Raw genomic sequence first — 21193 nt, forward strand, 5'->3', positions numbered from 1 at the left:
TGGGTACATACAATATTACTTTTAAACAATATTAATTTTAAACAGTCTTTGTACTTCATTTGGTACGTTCAATATTAATTTTAAACAGTCTTAATTTTAAACAGTCCTCAGGTTGTGACATGTTGTTACATATTTGGCCCCAAGGTATGGTCTGTCTCCTTCTCCTAGGACTAATCTCAATTTTGACAGATCATCCAATTCCTTGAAATCTGGGGTTGTTTGGCTTAGCTTGTTGAATAATATGTTTCTTGATGTGTTGAATTTTTCGCATTTTAGGAGGAAATGCATTTCTGTTTCAACCTCGCCAGCCAGACATTGATCGCATATTCTATTCTCTCTAGGCTGCCAGGATTTCTTGTATCTGCCTTTTTCAATTTCCAGTTGGTGGTCGCTTAGTCTGTACCTGGTGAGGGTCTGTCTCTGTTTTGTGTCTCTGATGGTCGTGAGGTAGTCTGCCAGTTTATATTCTCTTTTTAGGGCCCGGTAACATTCTAATCTGCTTTGGCTTTCGGTTATTTTGTTCCAATGTTCCAGGTAGGTTTCTTTGCATTTTTTAATGATTTGGTTCACTCGGATTGGTGTTTGGGCGGCTGTGTTGGTCTGGGGCTGGTCAGGGTCCGGCTGAGTACTTAGTTTCCGTAGCAGCTGACTCAGGGGACTCTTTTCTGGGTTTAGCTCTTGGGTCTGAAAGGCTTTGAAATGAAGGGTGTCTGGGGAGCTAGATTTGAGGTGATTTAGGAAGTTTAGTGCTCGTTTTTGGATGTTTATTATCAGTGGGTATCTGCCTAGTTCGGCTCTGCATGCATTTGTTGGCGTTTTCCTTTGGGTGCGAAGGATGCTTCGGCAGAATTCTGCATGTAGGGCTTCTATTGTATGTTTTTCCCATTTAGTGTAGCTTTGGTGATTTAGCGGGCCCCATACTTCACTACCGTACAGTGCAATGGGCAGGATTATGCTGTCAAATATTTTGAGCCAGATTTTGATTGGGATTTGGATGTTGTAGAATTTTCTTTTTATTGCATATAGGGCTCTTCGGGCTTTTTCTTTTAGTGCATTCACTGCTATGCTGAAGCTCCCTGATGCTGTAATAGTTAGACCAAGGTAGGTGTAGCTCATAGTGTGTCCTATAGTGATATCACTGAGGGTAAACTGGTATTTGTTTTCCTGACATCTGGGCCTTTTTTGAAAAATCATGATGTTGGTTTTCTTTAGATTTACTGTTAGAGCCCAATTTTGGCAGTATTTGTCGAGTAGGTCTAGTTGTTGCTGTAATCCCTGTTCTGTGGGAGACAGCAGAACCAGGTCGTCCGCATAGAACAGGGATTTCACTTCTCCATCTAGGAGACGGAGACCTGGTGACTCGCTTTGCTCCAGCATGTCTGCTAATTCATTTATGTATATGTTGAACAGGGTCGGGCTCAAATTGCAGCCCTGCCGGACGCCTCTTCTCTGGGTGAAGAAATCGGTGCGTTTGTCTCCAATTTTGACCCCGCATTTGTTTTTCAGATACATTGATTTAATAAGGTCATAGACTTTGCCCCCTATTCCACATTGAAGAAGTTTATAATAGAGCCCTTCGTGCCATATAGAGTCAAAGGCTTTCTTGAAGTCGATGAAACAGGCGAATATTTTCCCATTTTTTGTTTGGTGTGTATGTTTTTCAATGAGGGTGTGAAGGGTATAGATATGGTCGGCGGTGCGGTGTTTTGGAAGAAAGCCTATTTGGTTTTTTCTGAGGATATTATGTTTGTTAAGAAAATCAAGTAATCTACTATTTAGAATACTGCAGAATAACTTCCCTAGACAACTGTTGACACAGATGCCGCGGTAGTTATTTGGGTCTGATTTGTTTCCGCTTTTATATATGGGGGAGATTAGTCCTTGGCACCAGATATCGGGAAAACAGCCTGAACGTAATATGATGTTGAATAATTTGAGTACCGCACCCTGCATCTCCATATTGCTGAACTTGAGCATTTCATTTTTGATGTTGTCTGGGCCACAGGCTTTCTTTAGGTGGAGAGATTTTGTTTTTGTGGCCATTTCTTTCCATGTGATTGGGGAGTCTAGAGGGTTTTGGTTGTCTTTGATTGTTGCTTCTAATGTGTGGAGTTTTTCTGTGACCTGATGTTGACTTGGGTTTGTTTCGTTTATTGGGATGTCTTTGTAGAGGTTTTCAAAATGTGTTCTCCAGATGTCGCCATCTTGGATTGGTAATGCTTGCAATTGTGTTGTACTCAGGTTATTCCACATTTCCCAGAATTGTTTTGGGTTGGTGGAGTTTTCAATTTCTTCTAGTATTTTGTGGGTATAGTTTTGTGTTTTGTTCCTAATGGTGTGTTTATATCTTTTGAGGGTTTCATTGTATCTAGTACGTAGGTCCGGATTGTTTGGTTGGCGATGCTTTTGGTTTGATATTTTTCTCAGGTCTTTTCTGGCATTTTTGCATTCGTGGTCAAACCATTTCTTATTTTTATTTTGTCTTTTGTGACTCTTCCTCTTCTGTTTCACGAGGTCGGCTTTTACAGCTGCCTCATGAAAGATCATATTTATATCCTCTATGGCCATGTTTACCCCATCTCTGGTGATCTCATATAGATTTTCTTTAAATTTTGAAATTTTACTTGTGAGATCAGGTGAATTTAGTGCTGTGATGAATTTATCTCCACTGTCTGGGGCCCATCTGTATGTCTGGTTTATTTTATGTAGCTTACTGGGTTCCTTTTTTGTGCCTGTAGTTTGGGCAGAAAGTTTAAGGTACACATTTATTTGGTTATGGTCTGAGAGGGGGGATTGCTGCCTGACAGTGAATGCGTTGATATCGCAGGGGTCCAGGTCAGTGATTGTATAACTCCAGCCTCTCTCTCTCTCTCCTCTGACTCCAGCCTCTCTCTCTCTCTCCCCTGACTCCAGCCTCTCTCTCTCTCTCCCCTGACTCCAGCCTCTCTCTCTCTCTCTCTCTCTCCCCAGACTCTCTCTCTCTCTCCTCTGACTCCAGCCTCTCTCTCTCTCTCCCCTGACTCCAGCCTCTCTCTCTCTCTCCCCTGACTCCAGCCTCTCTCTCTCTCTCTCCTCTGACTCCAGCCTCTCTCTCTCTCTCCTCTGACTCCAGCCTCTCTCTCTCTCTCCCCTGACTCCAGCCTCTCTCTCTCTCTCTCTCCCCTGACTCCAGCCTCTCTCTCTCTCTCTCCTCTGACTCCAGCCTCTCTCTCTCTCTCCCCTGACTCCAGCCTCTCTCTCTCTCTCCTCTGACTCCAGCCTCTCTCTCTCTCTCCTCTGACTCCAGCCTCTCTCTCTCTCCCCTGACTCCAGCCCCTCTCTCTCCCCTGACTCCAGCCTCTCTCTCTCTCTCCCCTGACTCCAGCCTCTCTCTCTCTCTCCTCTGACTCCAGCCTCTCTCTCTCTCTCTCCTCTGACTCCAGCCTCTCTCTCTCTCTCCCCTGACTCCAGCCTCTCTCTCTCTCTCTCTCCCCTGACTCCAGCCTCTCTCTCTCTCTCTCCTCTGACTCCAGCCTCTCTCTCTCTCCTCTGACTCCAGCCTCTCTCTCTCTCTCCTCTGACTCCAGCCTCTCTCTCTCTCTCCTCTGACTCCAGCCACTCTCTCTATCTCCTCTGACTCCAGCCTCTCTCTCTCTCTCTCTCTCTCCCCTGGCTCCAGCCTCTGTCTCTCTCTACCCCGACTCCAGCCTCTCTCTCTCTCTCCCCTGACTCCAGCCTCTCTCTCTCTCTCCCCTGACTCCAGCCTCTCTCTCTCTCTCCCCTGACTCCAGCCTCTCTCTCTCTCTCCCCTGACTCCAGCCTCTCTCTCTCTCTACCCCGACTCCAGCCTCTCTCTCCCTCTCCCCTGACTCCAGCCTCTCTCTCTCTCTCCCATGACTCCAGCCTCTCTCTCTCCCCTGACTCCAGCCTCTCTCTCTCTCCCCTGACTCCAGCCTCTCTCTCTCTCTCCTCTGACCCCAGCCTCTCTCTCTCTCTCCCCTGACTCCAGCCTCTCTCTCTCTCTCCTCTGACCCCAGCCTCTCTCTCTCTCTCCCCTGACTCCAGCCTCTCTCTCTCTCTCCTCTGACCCCAGCCTCTCTCTCTCTCTCCCCTGACTCCAGCCTCTCTGTCTCACTCCTCTGACCCCAGCCTCTCTCTCTCTCTCCTCTGACTCCAGCCACTCTCTCTCTCTCCTCTGACCCCAGCCTCCCTCTCTTTCTCCCCTGACCCCAGCCTCTCTCTCTCTCTCCCCTGACCCCAGCCTTTCTCTCTCTCTCCCCTGACTCCAGCCTCTCTCCAATTCCAATTCCAATTCCAATTAAAATGCTTTATTGGCATGAAAGTTTACAGAGAACCATATTGCCAAAGCTTACATAGCAAAAAGGTACAGTTTTCCAACATTCTGTAGGTGTCAATCGATTTGACATTTGTTGGGTACATACAATATTACTTTTAAACAATATTAATTTTAAACAGTCTTTGTACTTCATTTGGTACGTTCAATATTAATTTTAAACAGTCTTAATTTTAAACAGTCCTCAGGTTGTGACATGTTGTTACATATTTGGCCCCAAGGTATGGTCTGTCTCCTTCTCCTAGGACTAATCTCAATTTTGACAGATCATCCAATTCCTTGAAATCTGGGGTTGTTTGGCTTAGCTTGTTGAATAATATGTTTCTTGATGTGTTGAATTTTTCGCATTTTAGGAGGAAATGCATTTCTGTTTCAACCTCGCCAGCCAGACATTGATCGCATATTCTATTCTCTCTAGGCTGCCAGGATTTCTTGTATCTGCCTTTTTCAATTTCCAGTTGGTGGTCGCTTAGTCTGTACCTGGTGAGGGTCTGTCTCTGTTTTGTGTCTCTGATGGTCGTGAGGTAGTCTGCCAGTTTATATTCTCTTTTTAGGGCCCGGTAACATTCTAATCTGCTTTGGCTTTCGGTTATTTTGTTCCAATGTTCCAGGTAGGTTTCTTTGCATTTTTTAATGATTTGGTTCACTCGGATTGGTGTTTGGACGGCTGTGTTGGTCTGGGGCTGGTCAGGGTCCGGCTGAGTACTTAGTTTCCGTAGCAGCTGACTCAGGGGACTCTTTTCTGGGTTTAGCTCTTGGGTCTGAAAGGCTTTGAAATGAAGGGTGTCTGGGGAGCTAGATTTGAGGTGATTTAGGAAGTTTAGTGCTCGTTTTTGGATGTTTATTATCAGTGGGTATCTGCCTAGTTCGGCTCTGCATGCATTTGTTGGCGTTTTTCTTTGGGTGCGAAGGATGCTTCGGCAGAATTCTGCATGTAGGGCTTCTATTGTATGTTTTTCCCATTTAGTGTAGCTTTGGTGATTTAGCGGGCCCCATACTTCACTACCGTACAGTGCAATGGGCAGGATTATGCTGTCAAATATTTTGAGCCAGATTTTGATTGGGATTTGGATGTTGTAGAATTTTCTTTTTATTGCATATAGGGCTCTTCGGGCTTTTTCTTTTAGTGCATTCACTGCTATGCTGAAGCTCCCTGATGCTGTAATAGTTAGACCAAGGTAGGTGTAGCTCATAGTGTGTCCTATAGTGATATCACTGAGGGTAAACTGGTATTTGTTTTCCTGACATCTGGGCCTTTTTTGAAAAATCATGATGTTGGTTTTCTTTAGATTTACTGTTAGAGCCCAATTTTGGCAGTATTTGTCGAGTAGGTCTAGTTGTTGCTGTAATCCCTGTTCTGTGGGAGACAGCAGAACCAGGTCGTCCGCATAGAACAGGGATTTCACTTCTCCATCCAGGAGACGGAGACCTGGTGACTCGCTTTGCTCCAGCATGTCTGCTAATTCATTTATGTATATGTTGAACAGGGTCGGGCTCAAATTGCAGCCCTGCCGGACGCCTCTTCTCTGGGTGAAGAAATCGGTGCATTTGTCTCCAATTTTGACCCCGCATTTGTTTTTCAGATACATTGATTTAATAAGGTCATAGACTTTGCCCCCTATTTCACATTGAAGAAGTTTATAATAGAGCCCTTCGTGCCATATAGAGTCAAAGGCTTTCTTGAAGTCGATGAAACAGGCGAATATTTTCCCATTTTTTGTTTGGTGTATATGTTTTTCAATGAGGGTGTGAAGGGTATAGATATGGTCGGCGGTGCGGTGTTTTGGAAGAAAGCCTATTTGGTTTTTTCTGACGATATTATGTTTGTTAAGAAAATCAAGTAATCTACTATTTAGAATACTGCAGAATAACTTCCCTAGACAACTGTTGACACAGATGCCGCGGTAGTTATTTGGGTCTGATTTGTTTCCGCTTTTATATATGGGGGAGATTAGTCCTTGTCTCCTCTGACTCCAGCATCTCTCTCTCTCTCTCTCCCCTGACTCCAGCCTCTCTCTCTCTCTCCTCTGACCCCAGCCTCTCTCTCTCTCCCCTGACTCCAGCCTCTCTCTCTCTCTCCTCTGACCCCAGCCTCTCTGTCTCTCTCCTCTGACTCCAGCCTCTCTCTCTCTCCCCTGACTCCAGCCTCTCTCTCTCTCTCTCTCTCCCCAGCCTCTCTCTCTCTCTCCTCTGACCCCAGCCTCTCTCTCTCTCTCCTCTAACTCCAGCCTCTCTCTCTCTCTCCTCTGACTCCAGCCTCTCTCTCTCTCTCCCCTGACTCCAGCCTCTCTCTCTCTCTCTCTCCTCTGACCCCAGCCTCTCTCTCTCTCTCCTCTGACTCCAGCCTCTCTCTCTCTCTCCTCTGACCCCAGCCTCTCTCTCTCTCTCCTCTGACTCCAGCCTCTCTCTCTCTCTCCTCTGACCCCAGCCTCTCTCTCTCTCTCCTCTGACTCCAGCCTCTCTCTCTCTCTCCCCTGACTCCAGCCTCTCTGTCTCTCTCCCCTGACTCCAGCCCCTCTCTCTCTCTCTCTCTCCCCAGACTCTCTCTCTCTCTCCTCTGACTCCAGCCTCTCTCTCTCTCTCCCCTGACTCCAGCCTCTCTCTCTCTCTCCCCAGCCTCTCTCAGTTCAGTTCAGTTCAGTTCAAATGCTTTATTGGCATGAAAGTTTACAGAGAACCATATTGCCAAAGCTTACATAGCAAAAAGGTACAGTTTTCCAACATTCTGTAGGTGTCAATCGATTTGACATTTGTTGGGTACATACAATATTACTTTTAAACAATATTAATTTTAAACAGTCTTTGTACTTCATTTGGTACGTTCAATATTAATTTTAAACAGTCTTAATTTTAAACAGTCCTCAGGTTGTGACATGTTGTTACATATTTGGCCCCTAGGTATGGTCTGTCTCCTTCTCCTAGGACTAATCTCAATTTTGACAGGTCATCCAATTCCTTGAAATCTGGGGTTGTTTGGCTTAGCTTGTTGAATAATATGTTTCTTGATGTGTTGAATTTTTCGCATTTTAGGAGGAAATGCATCTCTGTTTCAACCTCGCCGGCCAGACATTGATCGCATATTCTATTCTCTCTAGGCTGCCAGGATTTCTTGTATCTGCCTTTTTCAATTTCCAGTTGGTGGTCGCTTAGTCTGTACCTGGTGAGGGTCTGTCTCTGTTTTGTGTCTCTGATGGTCGTGAGGTAGTCTGCCAGTTTATATTCTCTTTTTAGGGCCCGGTAACATTCTAATCTGCTTTGGCTTTCGGTTATTTTGTTCCAATGTTCCAGGTAGGTTTCTTTGCATTTTTTAATGATTTGGTTCACTCGGATTGGTGTTTGGACGGCTGTGTTGGTCTGGGGCTGGTCAGGGTCCGGCTGAGTACTTAGTTTCAGTAGCAGCTGACTCAGGGGACTTTTTTCTGGGTTTAGCTCTTGGGTCTGAAAGGCTTTGAAATGGAGGGTGTCTGGGGAGCTAGATTTGAGGTGATTTAGGAAGTTTAGTGCTCGTTTTTGGATGTTTATTATCAGTGGGTATCTGCCTAGTTCGGCTCTGCATGCATTTGTTGGCGTTTTTCTTTGGGTGCGAAGGATGCTTCGGCAGAATTCTGCATGTAGGGCTTCTATTGTGTGTTTTTCCCATTTAGTGTAGCTTTGGTGATTTAGCGGGCCCCATACTTCACTACCGTACAGTGCAATGGGCAGGATTATGCTGTCAAATATTTTGAGCCAGATTTTGATTGGGATTTGGATGTTGTAGAATTTTCTTTTTATTGCATATAGGGCTCTTCGTGCTTTTTCTTTTAGTGCATTCACTGCTATGCTGAATCTCCCTGATGCTGTAATAGTTAGACCAAGGTAGGTGTAGCTCATAGTGTGTCCTATAGTGGTATCACTGAGGGTAAACTGGTATTTGTTTTCCTGACATCTGGGCCTTTTTTGAAAAATCATGATGTTGGTTTTCTTTAGATTTACTGTTAGAGCCCAATTTTGGCAGTATTTGTCGAGTAGGTCTAGTTGTTGCTGTAATCCCTGTTCTGTGGGAGACAGCAGAACCAGGTCGTCCGCATAGAACAGGGATTTCACTTCTCCATCCAGGAGACGGAGACCTGGTGACTCGCTTTGCTCCAGCATGTCTGCTAATTCATTTATGTATATGTTGAACAGGGTCGGGCTCAAATTGCAGCCCTGCCGGACGCCTCTTCTCTGGGTGAAGAAATCGGTGCGTTTGTCTCCAATTTTGACCCCGCATTTGTTTTTCAGATACATTGATTTAATAAGGTCATAGACTTTGTGATAAAAATGCTAACTTCCGGGAAGTTATGTCATCACTTCCTGTGAACTATGAACTATGAACTGTGTACATACCTCACTTCCTGTAAATGTCACTTCCTGTTGGACTGGTATAAATACTGGTCTGTTCAGTATTGTAAGAGGCTTCTACCAGAGGCATGGTAAAGACCTCTCTTGTATATAGTGTGTTTATAAGTTACTTAAAGCTTACTTTAAAGTTACTTGATGGTCAGTCTCCTTTTCTTACATCAATTTAAGTAACTTAGTATTTACACTGACAAATACTAGACCTTCAGACAAACTCGGAAGTTAAGGATCCAGGGAACCACCCATCATGGATAAAATCCTTAGACCTATTCGTCTGGACTTGGACCCGAATACACCAGCAGCTGGCAGGGTATGGAAGCATTGGTATCGTACTTTTGAGAATTTTCTGGATGAATGTAAAGTGGATGCTCCTGCTAAATTGAAGATACTTGTCAATTATGTGACCCCAAAAGTGTTCGAATATGTTGATGAATGGGATAATTACGAAGAGGTGATTCGGGCACTTAAGAAACTGTATGCGAAGACCCCAAATGAGGTCTATGCTAGACATCTACTGGCCACAGCCCGACAAGGGCCAGGGGAATCAATTGACGAATTCCTGCAAGAACTTCGCAGGCTCAGCGTAGATTGTAACTTTCAGGCAGCCTCAGCTGAGCTGTACCGCCAAGAAATGATTCGTGATGCTTTCATCTGCGGGATTGCCTCTCCATTTATACGCCAGCGTCTACTAGAAAGTAAAACACTTGAGCTACAAAAAGCTTTTGACCTAGCTTGTTCACTGGATTTGGCAAAGAGAAATGCAGACCTCTATCAGCTGCCCAGATCTCGATCTGCTGCTGTAGCTGCAACCAGACAATTCAAGCGGTCTCAGGTGAACCCTATCATGGGGGAATCTAATTCTGATAATTCTGATGAAGAAGAGGAGGACGACCCCACTTTAGCAGCCTCTTGGCAATCTAGGAAGGAATGCTTCTTTTGTGGAGATGCTTTTCACCCTAGGAAAACCTGCCCTGCTCGCAATGCAATCTGCAGTTATTGCGGGAAAAAAGGACACTTTGCTAAAGTTTGCCTATCAAGGGCCTCTACGAGGGCCAATCCAGCTAAGGCCTACCGAGCTGCCCCAATTAGGGCCTATCAAGATGCTCCAGCTAGGACCTATCAAGCTTCCTCTCGAGCTCTCTCCCGAAGAAGCACACCGAGAGTTTTAGCCACTCTCTGTGCAACGACACCAATTACAGCTGCTTGCCCACAGAACCTGTCTCAGGCAGCCACAAAAATTTCAATTAAAGGGCATACCTTAGATGCCTTAATTGACTCAGGAAGTACTGATAGTTTCATTAAGGAACAGATTGTTGCGAAATTGAAACTACATGTCTTCCCATCGGACCAGGCAATTGCGATGGCCCAGTCATCACTTAATACCAGAATCTCCGGCTTTTGTGTTGTTGATATGACACTTCATGGTCGTATGTATCCCTCCACCCGACTTTCAGTGCTCAAAGACTTATGTAGTGATCTCCTCTTAGGGCTGGACTTCCAAAAACAGCATAAGAAACTCACCATTGAGTTTGGTGGATCCAAACCCGGACTTACTATTTCTAATATACCATCTAAATTACCATTTTGTGCATTATCAGCAGCTTCACTTGATGAACCCTCATTATTTGCCAGTATTCCGCCTCAATGCCAACCGATAATAACGAAATCGCGGCGCTTTAATCAGGGAGACCAATCTTTTATTGCAGCTGAAATCTCTCGACTTCTAGCAGAGGATATCATTGAACCATGTTCGTCGCCCTGGCGGGCTCAAGTCGTCATTGTCAAGAACCCTCTAAAACCTCACAAACAGCGACTATGCATCGATTATTCGCAAACCATCAATCAATATACCGACTTGGACGCCTACCCATTGCCACGCATTGATGATATGGTTAATAAACTGGCCGAATACAAAGTGTTCTCAACTTACGATTTAAAAAGTGCCTATCATCAGTTACCCTTGAAGGTCTCAGATAAGCAGTACACAGCCTTTGAGGCTAATGGACGGCTGTACCAATTTCGTCGCCTCCCATTCGGGGTTACTAATGGAGTGGCTGTCTTTCAACGGGCAATGGATGGCCTGGTTAAGCAGGAAAACCTAAGGGACACTTTTCCCTATCTTGATAACATTACCATTGCAGGTCACGATCAACAGGAACACGACTCCAACCTCCAAAAATTTCGGGATGCCCTCCATCGCCGTAATTTGACCCTGAATGAATCCAAATCTGTTGAGTCGCAACCGACCATCAACATCCTTGGCTACTGCGTAGGCAATGGTATCATTAAGCCAGACCCAGAAAGACTTCGCCCGCTCCAAGAGCTCCCGTCACCTAAGAATCCGGCTTCTTTACGTCGGGCTCTCGGTCTGTTTGCATACTACGCTAAATGGATTCCTCATTTTTCGGACAAAATCCAACCCTTGCTGCATGCTAGATCATTTCCACTGGGAACAGCGGCTGTTGCAGCCTTTAACCTTCTCAAAAAACAGTTGGAGAAAGCGGCTCTTCACTCCATCGATGAGAATCTCCCTTTCGTGGTTGAATGTGATGCCTCGGAGGTGGCGATCTCGGCTACTCTGAATCAGGAAGGTCGTCCTGTAGCATTTATGTCCAGGACCTTACAAGGTGCCGAGCTACATTATCCTCCGGTTGAGAAAGAAGCCACAGCCATCATAGAGGCAGTACGGAAGTGGAACCATTTTCTAGCTCGCCAGCACTTTACATTGATCACGGACCAACGATCAGTCGCCTTCATGCTCGATAATCGAAAACGAACCAAAATTAAGAATAATAAAATACAACTTTGGAGGATGGAACTGGCCTCTTTTGGTTATACCATTCTCTATCGGCCTGGCAAGGAGAATGTGGCCCCGGACACCCTCACACGGGCATTCTGCTCCACTATGTCATCCTCCACTCTCATGGATGTCCACAATGGTTTGTGTCATCCTGGCGTTACGCGCATGCTACATTTCGTACGATCACGGAATCTCCCTTTTTCCACTGGAGATGTAAAGAAAATATGCTCAGAATGCCGGCTTTGTGCGGAATTAAAACCTCAGTTCTTCCGCCCCTCAGCTGGTATACTCATACATGCAACCCAACCGATGCAACGACTTAGCATCGATTTTAAGGGCCCAGTGCCCTCTTCAACTCGGAACACATATTTGCTCACCATGATCGACGAATATTCACGTTTTCCGTTTGCCTTCCCCTGCTCCAATATGCTGGCGTCCACAGTAATCTGCTGCCTTGAGCAGGTATTTTCTCTCTGTGGCATGCCGGCTTATATTCACTCAGATCGGGGTCCATCCTTTATGTCAAGGGAACTCAAGGACTACCTCTCAGAACGGGGAATTGCTACAAGCAAAACAACACCATACCATCCCATCGGAAATGGGCAGGTAGAGAGGTATAACGGTATCATCTGGAATTCCGTACGTCTCGCTTTAAGATCTCGGGGCCTACCAGACCAGCAATGGGAAACAGTGCTTCCGGATGCATTGCACTCTATACGGTCCCTGCTTTCTACAGCCACAAATACTACACCTCATGAGCGGTTCTTTGGATTCCAGCGTCGCTCATCTCATGGAACATCACTCCCGTCATGGCTAACTACTCCTGGACCTGTATTACTCCGAAGATACGTTCGGACGTCTAAAAATGACCCTCTTGTAGACGAGGTCGAACTAACCGATGCCAACCCCACCTATGCAAACATACGATATTCCGACGGCCGAGAATCTACCGTATCATTACGGGATCTGGCTCCCTGCCCACCAGGACCTAGTGGGACATCGGGTGATGGCATTTCACCAGGAAACTCTTGGGACCTATCGGGTACCCCTCTCCAGGATCCTGATCGGACACCAACTAGCTTGGTGCCGGCAGAACCCCGTGCTCAAGGTTGCGACCCTCCCAGTACCGTGCATGAAAGTACTGATCCGCCACAGACCAGCTCTGCACCTCCCTCTGAACAGAGGCAGTCCGACTTTGAACCTATTGGGGCTCGCACTCGAAGCCATGATCTCCCCGACCCTTCACAGGGCAATCCAGGCCACACAGACTCTGACCAATGGCCAACCGCATGTAAGCGGACCAGCGACCCTCTACGACGGGAATCCAAACGGGTACGACTCTTCCTTGTTCGGCGGCTGCGGACCAAAAGGTAGACCACAGCCTCCTAATCCTGCAGGAGGGAAGAATGTGATAAAAATGCTAACTTCCGGGAAGTTATGTCATCACTTCCTGTGAACTATGAACTGTGTACATACCTCACTTCCTGTAAATGTCACTTCCTGTTGGACTGGTATAAATACTGGTCTGTTCAGTATTGTAAGAGGCTTCTACCAGAGGCATGGTAAAGACCTCTCTTGTATATAGTGTGTTTATAAGTTACTTAAAGCTTACTTTAAAGTTACTTGATGGTCAGTCTCCTTTTCTTACATCAGACTTTGCCCCCTATTCCACACTGAAGAAGTTTATAATAGAGCCCTTCGTGCCATATAGAGTCAAAGGCTTTCTTGAAGTCGATGAAACAGGCGAATATTTTCCCATTTTTTGTTTTTCAATGAGGGTGTGAAGGGTATAGATATGGTCGGCGGTGCGGTGTTTTGGAAGAAAGCCTATTTGGTTTTTTCTGAGGATATTATGTTTGTTAAGAAAATCAAGTAATCTACTATTTAGAATACTGCAGAATAACTTCCCTAGACAACTGTTGACACAGATGCCGCGGTAGTTATTTGGGTCTGATTTGTTTCCACTTTTATATATGGGGGAGATTAGTCCTTGGCACCAGATATCAGGAAAACAGCCTGAACGTAATATGATGTTGAATAATTTGAGTACCGCACCCTGCATCTCCATATTGCTGGACTTGAGCATTTCATTTTTGATGTTGTCTGGGCCACAGGCTTTCTTTAGGTGGAGAGATTTTGTTTTTGTGGCCAGTTCTTTCCATGCGATTGGGGAGTCTAGAGGGTTTTGGTTGTCTTTAATTGTTGCTTCTAATGTGTGGAGTTTTTCTGTGACCTGATGTTGACTTGGGTTTGTTTCGTTTATTGGGATGTCTTTGTAGAGGTTTTCAAAATGTGTTCTCCAGATGTCGCCATCTTGGATTGGTAATGCTTGCAATTGTGTTGTACTCAGGTTATTCCACATTTCCCAGAATTGTTTTGGATTGGTGGAGTTTTCAATTTCTTCGAGTATTTTGTGGGTATAGTTTTGTGTTTTGTTCCTAATGGTGTGTTTATATCTTTTGAGGGTTTCATTGTATCTAGTACGTAGGTCCGGATTGTTTGGTTGGCGATGCTTTTGGTTTGATATTTTTCTCAGGTCTTTTCTGGCATTTTTGCATTCGTGGTCAAACCATTTCTTATTTTTATTTTGTCTTTTGTGACGCTTCCTCTTCTGTTTCACAAGGTCGGCTTTTACAGCTGCCTCATGGAAGATCATATTTATATCCTCTATGGCCATGTTTACACCATCTCTGGTGATCTCGTATGGGTTTTCTTTAAATTTTGATATTTTACTTGTGAGATCAGGTGACTTTAGTGCTGTGATGAATTTTTCTCCACTGTCTGGGGCCCATCTGTATGTCTGGTTTATTTTATGGAGCTTACTGGGTTCTTTTTTTGTGTCTGTAGTTTGGGCAGAAAGTTTAAGGTACATATTTATTTGGTTATGGTCTGAGAGGGGGGATTGCTGCCTGACAGTGAATGAGTTGATATCGCAGGGGTCCAGGTCAGTGATTGTATAGTCCACCACACTAGACCCAAGAGTTGAGGAGTATGTGAGTCTCCCTAGGGAGTCCCCTCTGAACCTACCATTAACTATGTACAGGCCTAAGGCTCGGCAGAGTTGCACTACCTCCCTACCGCTTTTATTTATTTCACGATCAAGGTTGTTCCGATTTGCGATGACTGGTGTGACATCTAAAGGGGTCTGGCCAAACACATGGTTGTTTCCCTGTGGGTCTATGAAGTCAGGTTCACAACCGGTCCTTGCATTTAGGTCCCCACATATTATCACCTTTCCTTGGGCCTGGAAATGGCTGATTTCCATGTGGAGAGTATCAAATAACTCCTCTTCGAAATATGGCGATTCTATTGGAGGTATGTAGATCGCACATAAGTAAACATCTTTTTTTGCTATTCCTATATTTTAATCTAGTTTTAGCCATACGTGTGATTTTCCCTGTTTTACCGGTGAGATGTGTTTGTCCAGTTCTCCCTTATACCACACCAATATTCCCCCGGAGGTTCTGCCCTTGCGTGTTTTAGTGTTCTTTACTGAGGGCACAATGATTTCATGGTACATTGGAGGACAGTGGGTCGGCACGTCCTTTTGGCACCATGTTTCTGTTAACACAATTATATCAATGTCTTTTATAGCTTTTAGGAAATCAGGGTCTGTACTCTTCGTCCCAAAAGTTGAGGAGCGGAGGCCCTGGATATTCCAGCCGCTTATGTGGAAAGAACGCATTTATATAGTTCAATAAAACGAAATAAAATGGACCTATTTTGTGGGATGAGTGTGGAAACACTATTTTCTATAATGCTAAATGATGATTTAGTATAAATTTCATGAGGCATGCACATATATCTATCTAATAATAGTAATAATACTGATCAATAATGATAATGATAAATAACAATATTAATAATTTCTCCGGCTTTCTATCAGGCTGTTCAGCATCGTCATGATCTTTCTCAGTTCTTGGTCTACAGTCTGTGGTCCAGAGGGGGGTCTTGGGTCAGGTATAAAAGTACGGTTCTGTTGTTGGTTTTGTAATGGGGGGTGGGGGACATTGGTGGTCCTGTCTCTCTCTCTCCTCTGACCCCAGCCTCTCTCTCTCTCTCCTCTGACTCCAGCCTCTCTCTCTCTCTCCTCTGACCCCAGCCTCTCTCTCTCTCTCCTCTGACTCCAGCCTCTCTCTCTCTCTCCTCTGACCCCAGCCTCTCTCTCTCTCTCCTCTGACTCCAGCCTCTCTCTCTCTCTCCCCTGACTCCAGCCTCTCTCTCTCTCTCCCCTGACTCCAGCCTCTCTCTCTCTCTCTCTCCCCAGACTCTCTCTCTCTCTCCTCTGACTCCAGCCTCTCTCTCTCTCTCCCCTGACTCCAGCCTCTCTCTCTCTCTCCCCTGACTCCAGCCTCTCTCTCTCTCTCTCCTCTGACTCCAGCCTCTCTCTCTCTCTCCTCTGACTCCAGCCTCTCTCTCTCTCTCCCCTGACTCCAGCCTCTCTCTCTCTCTCTCCCCTGACTCCAGCCTCTCTCTCTCTCTCCCCTCTGACTCCAGCCTCTCTCTCTCTCTCTCCCCTGACTCCAGCCTCTCTCTCTCTCTCCTCTGACTCCAGCCTCTCTCTCTCTCTCCTCTGACTCCAGCCTCTCTCTCTCTCCCCTGACTCCAGCCTCTCTCTCTCCCCTGACTCCAGCCTCTCTCTCTCTCTCCCCTGACTCCAGCCTCTCTCTCTCTCTCTCCTCTGACTCCAGCCTCTCTCTCTCTCTCTCCTCTGACTCCAGCCTCTCTCTCTCTCTCCCCTGACTCCAGCCTCTCTCTCTCTCTCTCTCCCCTGACTCCAGCCTCTCTCTCTCTCTCTCCTCTGACTCCAGCCTCTCTCTCTCTCTCTCCTCTGACTCCAGCCTCTCTCTCTCTCTCCTCTGACTCCAGCCTCTCTCTCTCTCTCCTCTGACTCCAGCCTCTCTCTCTCTCTCCCCTGACTCCAGCCTCTCTTCTCTCTACCCCGACTCCAGCCTCTCTCTCACTCTCCCCTGACTCCAGCCTCTCTCTCTCTCTCCCATGACTCCAGCCTCTCTCTCTCTCTCCCCTGACTCCAGCCTCTCTCTCTCTCCCCTGACTCCAGCCTCTCTCTCTCTCTCCTCTGACCCAGCCTCTCTCTCTCTCTCCCCTGACTCCAGCCTCTCTCTCTCTCTCCTCTGACCCCAGCCTCTCTCTCTCTCTCCCCTGACTCCAGCCTCTCTCTCTCTCTCCTCTGACCCCAGCCTCTCTCTCTCTCTCCCCTGACTCCAGCCTCTCTGTCTCACTCCTCTGACCCCAGCCTCTCTCTCTCTCTCCTCTGACTCCAGCCACTCTCTCTCTCTCCTCTGACCCCAGCCTCTCTCTCTTTCTCCCCTGACCCCAGCCTCTCTCTCTCTCTCCCCTGACCCCAGCCTTTCTCTCTCTCTCCCCTGACTCCAGCCTCTCTCTCTGTCTCCTCTGACTCCAGCATCTCTCTCTCTCTCTCTCCCCTGACTCCAGCCTCTCTCTCTCTCTCCTCTGACCCCAGCCTCTCTCTCTCTCCCCTGACTCCAGCCTCTCTCTCTCTCTCCTCTGACCCCAGCCTCTCTGTCTCTCTCCTCTGACTCCAGCCTCTCTCTCTCTCCCCTGACTCCAGCCTCTCTCTCTCTCTCTCTCTCCCCAGCCTCTCTCTCTCTCTCCTCTGACCCCAGCCTCTCTCTCTCTCTCCTCTAACTCCAGCCTCTCTCTCTCTCTCCTCTGACTCCAGCCTCTCTCTCTCTCTCCCCTGACTCCAGCCTCTCTCTCTCTCTCTCTCCTCTGACCCCAGCCTCTCTCTCTCTCTCCTCTGACTCCAGCCTCTCTCTCTCTCTCCTCTGACCCCAGCCTCTCTCTCTCTCTCCTCTGACTCCAGCCTCTCTCTCTCTCTCCCCTGACTCCAGCCTCTCTCTCTCTCTCCCCTGACTCCAGCCTCTCTCTCTCTCTCTCTCTCCCCAGACTCTCTCTCTCTCTCCTCTGACTCCAGCCTCTCTCTCTCTCTCCCCTGACTCCAGCCTCTCTCTCTCTCTCCCCTGACTCCAGCCTCTCTCTCTCTCTCTCCTCTGACTCCAGCCTCTCTCTCTCTCTCCCCTGACTCCAGCCTCTCTCTCTCTCTCCCCTGACTCCAGCCTCTCTCTCTCTCTCTCTCTCCCCAGACTCTCTCTCTCTCTCCTCTGACTCCAGCCTCTCTCTCTCTCTCCCCTGACTCCAGCCTCTCTCTCTCTCTCCCCTGACTCCAGCCTCTCTCTCTCTCTCTCCTCTGACTCCAGCCTCTCTCTCTCTCTCCTCTGACTCCAGCCTCTCTCTCTCTCTCCCCTGACTCCAGCCTCTCTCTCTCTCTCTCTCCCCTGACTCCAGCCTCTCTCTCTCTCTCTCCTCTGACTCCAGCCTCTCTCTCTCTCTCCCCTGACTCCAGCCTCTCTCTCTCTCTCCTCTGACTCCAACCTCTCTCTCTCTCTCCTCTGACTCCAGCCTCTCTCTCTCTCCCCTGACTCCAGCCTCTCTCTCTCTCTCCCCTGACTCCAGCCTCTCTCTCTCTCTCCTCTGACTCCAGCCTCTCTCTCTCTCTCTCCTCTGACTCCAGCCTCTCTCTCTCTCTCCCCTGACTCCAGCCTCTCCCTCTCTCTCTCTCCCCTGACTCCAGCCTCTCTCTCTCTCTCTCCTCTGACTCCAGCCTCTCTCTCTCTCTCTCCTCTGACTCCAGCCTCTCTCTCTCTCTCCTCTGACTCCAGCCTCTCTCTCTCTCTCCTCTGACTCCAGCCACTCTCTCTATCTCCTCTGACTCCAGCCTCTCTCTCTCTCTCTCTCTCTCCCCTGGCTCCAGCCTCTGTCTCTCTCTACCCCGACTCCAGCCTCTCTCTCTCTCTCCCCTGACTCCAGCCTCTCTCTCTCTCTCTCCCCTGACTCCAGCCTCTCTCTCTCTCTCCCCTGACTCCAGCCTCTCTCTCTCTCTCCCCTGACTCCAGCCTCTCTCTCTCTCTACCCCGACTCCAGCCTCTCTCTCACGCTCCCCTGACTCCAGCCTTTCTCTCTCTCTCCCATGACTCCAGCCTCTCTCTCTCTCTCCCCTGACTCCAGCCTCTCTCTCTCTCCCCTGACTCCAGCCTCTCTCTCTCTCTCCTCTGACCCCAGCCTCTCTCTCTCTCTCCCCTGACTCCAGCCTCTCTCTCTCTCTCCTCTGACCCCAGCCTCTCTCTCTCTCTCCCCTGACTCCAGCCTCTCTCTCTCTCTCCTCTGACCCCAGCCTCTCTCTCTCTCTCCCCTGACTCCAGCCTCTCTCTCTCTCTCCTCTGACTCCAGCTTCTCTCTCTCTCTCCCCTGACTCCAGCCTCTCTCTCTCTCCTCTGACCCCAGCATCTCTCTCTCTCTCCCCTGACTCCAGCCTCTCTCTCTCTCTCCTCTGACTCCAGCCTCTCTCTCTCTCTCCCCTGACTCCAGCCTCTCTCTCTCTCTCCTCTGACCCCAGCCTCTCTCTCTCTCTCGCCTGACTCCAGCCTCTCTCTCTATCTCCCCTGACTCCAGCCTCTCTCTCTCTCTCCTCAGACTCCAGCCTCTCTCTCTCTCTCCTCTGACTCCAGCCTTTCTCTCTCTCTCCCCTGACTCCAGCCTCTCTCTCTCTCTCCCCTGACTCCAGCCTCTCTCTCTCTCTCTCTCCCCTGACTCCAGCCTCTCTCTCAGTTCAGTTCAGTTCAGTTCAGTTCAAATGCTTTATTGGCATGAAAGTTTACAGAGAACCATATTGCCAAAGCTTACATAGCAAAAAGGTACAGTTTTCCAACATTCTGTAGGTGTCAATCGATTTGACATTTGTGGGTATATACAATATTACTTTTAAACAATATTAATTTTAAACAGTCTTTCTACTTCATTTGGTACGTTCAATATTAATTTTAAACAGTCTTACTTTTAAACAGTCCTCAGGTTGTGACATGTTGTTACATATTTAGCCCCAAGGTATGGTCTGTCTCCTTCTCCTAGGACTAATCTCAATTTTGACAGATCATCCAATTCCTTGAAATCTGGGGTTGTTTGGCTTAGCTTGTTGAATAATATGTTTCTTGATGTGTTGAATTTTTCGCATTTTAGGAGGAAATGCATTTCTGTTTCAACCTCGCCAGCCAGACATTGATCGCATATTCTATTCTCTCTAGGCTGCCAGGATTTCTTGTATCTGCCTTTTTCAATTTCCAGTTGGTGGTCGCTTAGTCTGTACCTGGTGAGGGTCTGTCTCTGTTTTGTGTCTCTGATGGTCGTGAGGTAGTCTGCCAGTTTATATTCTCTTTTTAGGGCCCGGTAACATTCTAATCTGCTTTGGCTTTCGGTTATTTTGTTCCAATGTTCCAGGTAGGTTTCTTTGCATTTTTTAATGATTTGGTTCACTCGGATTGGTGTTTGGACGGCTGTGTTGGTCTGGGGCTGGTCAGGGTCCGGCTGAGTACTTAGTTTCAGTAGCAGCTGACTCAGGGGACTCTTTTCTGGGTTTAGCTCTTGGGTCTGAAAGGCTTTGAAATGAAGGGTGTCTGGGGAGCTAGATTTGAGGTGATTTAGGAAGTTTAGTGCTCGTTTTTGGATGTTTATTATCAGTGGCTATCTGCCTAGTTCGGCTCTGCATGCATTTGTTGGCGTTTTTCTTTGGGTGCGAAGGATGCTTCGGCAGAATTCTGCATGTAGGGCTTCTATTGTGTGTTTTTCCCATTTAGTGTAGCTTTGGTGATTTAGCGGGCCCCATACTTCACTACCGTACAGTGCAATGGGCAGGATTATGCTGTCAAAAATTTTGAGCCACTCTCTCTCTCCCCTGACTCCAGCCTCTCTCTCTCTCTCCTCTGACTCCAGCCTCTCTCTCTCTCTCCTCTGACCCCAACCTCTCTCTCTCTCTCCCCTGACTCCAGCCTCTCTCTCTCTCTCCTCTGACTCCAGCCTCTCTCTCTCTCTCCCCTGAATCCAGCCTCTCTCTCTCTCTCCTCTGACTCCAGCCTCTCTCTCTCTCTCCTCTGACTCCAGCCTCTCTCTCTCTCTCTCTCCCCTGACTCCAGCCTCTCTCTCTCTCTCCCCTGACTCCAGCCTCTCTCTCTCTCTCCTCTGACTCCAGCCTCTCTCTCTCTCTCCTCTGACTCCAGCCTTTCTCAATTCAATTCAATTCAATTCAATTCAATTCAAATGCTTTATTGGCATGAAAGTTTACAGAGAACCATATTGCCAAAGCTTACATTGCAAAAAGGTACAGTTTTCTAACATTCTGTAGGTGTCAATCGATTTGACATTTGTCGGGTACATACAATATTACTTTTAAACAATATTAATTTTAAACAGTCTTTGTACTTCATTTGGTACGTTCAATATTAATTTTAAACAGTCTTAATTTTTAACAGTCCTCAGGTTGTGACATGTTGTTACATATTTGGCCCCAAGGTATGGTCTGTCTCCTTCTCCTAGGACTAATCTCAATTTTGATAGATCATCCAATTCCTTGAAATCTGGGGTTGTTTGGCTTAGCTTGTTGAATAATATGTTTCTTGATGTGTTGAATTTTTCGCATTTTCGGAGGAAATGCATTTCTGTTTCAACCTCGCCAGCCAGACATTGACTCTCTCTCCTCTGACTCCAGCCTCTCTCTCTCTCTCCTCTGACTCCAGCCTCTCTCTCTCTCCTCTGACTCCAGCCTCTCTCTCTCTCCCCTGACTCCAGCCTCTCTCTCTCTCTCCTCTGAC

The sequence above is a fragment of the Somniosus microcephalus genome, chromosome 11, assembly GCF_052327205.1.
Source record: "Somniosus microcephalus isolate GS21.2 chromosome 11, FLI_Smic_1.0, whole genome shotgun sequence".
Classification (NCBI taxonomy): domain Eukaryota; kingdom Metazoa; phylum Chordata; class Chondrichthyes; order Squaliformes; family Somniosidae; genus Somniosus; species Somniosus microcephalus.